Genomic DNA, 1,291 nt, shown 5'->3' with positions numbered 1-1,291 from the left:
CCACAGACCTAAAGGCAACAGGGCCAACTGACCATTGACTGGAATCTCCATATTTGAGCCAAAATACACCTTTTTCTGTAGGAACTGATTATCTCAGGCATTTGTTTCAGTAATAGAAATGTGAATAACCTATTTGATAATGTTTGGAGCAGACTTGAAAATGTAGTATTAAAGAAATAAAGAAACAGGTATGGTTTTGAGACAGTAGAAAAGGAACATACCTAATGGGTCACAATGTGATTCAAAGACCAATCATAAGAGTAAATCATAGTCCCAGAGTTAACTTCCTCCCCTCCCCTTGGTCTACAAAACACTTGTGTTTGGCACTCCAGACCTAAAAGTAGAGTTCAAAGAAAGTTAGGATTCAGAGCAGATGTTCTACCAACTTAGAGAAAAGCATCTTTATGAGATGAAATGTTTGGGGGATAAAAAGGGGAGTCACTGTAGAACTTTAAAGTGGCACTCTGAAGTGAAGACACTGGAGGTGGCCATGGAAGAGATATTGGGACAGCAGCAACTTCCTGTCTTTGCTTCCTGGCTGCCATGAGGTAAAGAGATCTCCTCTGTCATGGGCCTCTGCTGTGATGTGCTGGGACACCACAAACCCCAAACAAGAAGGACAAGTGACCTGGGATGGGAAGCTCTGAAACAATGAGCCAAATTAAAACTCTTCCTCTGTAAAGTTGATATCCTCAGAAATTTGTCACAGTAACAGAAATCTGATGAATAGGGAGAAAAATGGGCAATGGGAGAGCAAGTTAGAAATAACCATTAAATTGCATAAACTGCAATCCATAAATTACAACTACCTTTTGGCATCAGCAAATCATACTCTGAGAGTAAATCCTACAGAGCTATCCTGGGAAAGAAATTTCATCTATATCACTCTTGTTTATAAGAAGCCAAAGAGAAAAACAATCTGCAAGTAGCAGAGTGGTTATGTAAGCAATGTTATATCTATAAAATTGAATATGATACAACTACATAAAAGAATACAGTGGTTCTTTATGCATTGAAAGTAAATGCTCTCCAAGATATACATTGCTGGGGGAGAAACAAAAAGATACATAACAGTGTAAGTTCTGTGCTACACTTTATACATAGCCAGACAGCTGGTAGCTCACATCTGTACTGTTCAGAAGGCTGAGATCTGAGGATCACTGGTTCAAAGCCAGCATGGGCAGGAAAATCTGTGAAACTCTCACCTTCAATTAACCGACCTCCTCCACCCCTCAAAAGAAAACGGTGGATGTGGAGCTGTGGTTCAAGTGGCAGAGTGCTAGCCTTGAGG

The sequence above is a fragment of the Dipodomys ordii genome, unplaced genomic scaffold, assembly GCF_000151885.1.
Source record: "Dipodomys ordii isolate 6190 unplaced genomic scaffold, Dord_2.0 Scaffold161, whole genome shotgun sequence".
In the NCBI taxonomy this organism is placed as follows: Eukaryota; Metazoa; Chordata; class Mammalia; order Rodentia; family Heteromyidae; genus Dipodomys; species Dipodomys ordii.
This window is presented reverse-complemented; position numbering follows the sequence as displayed.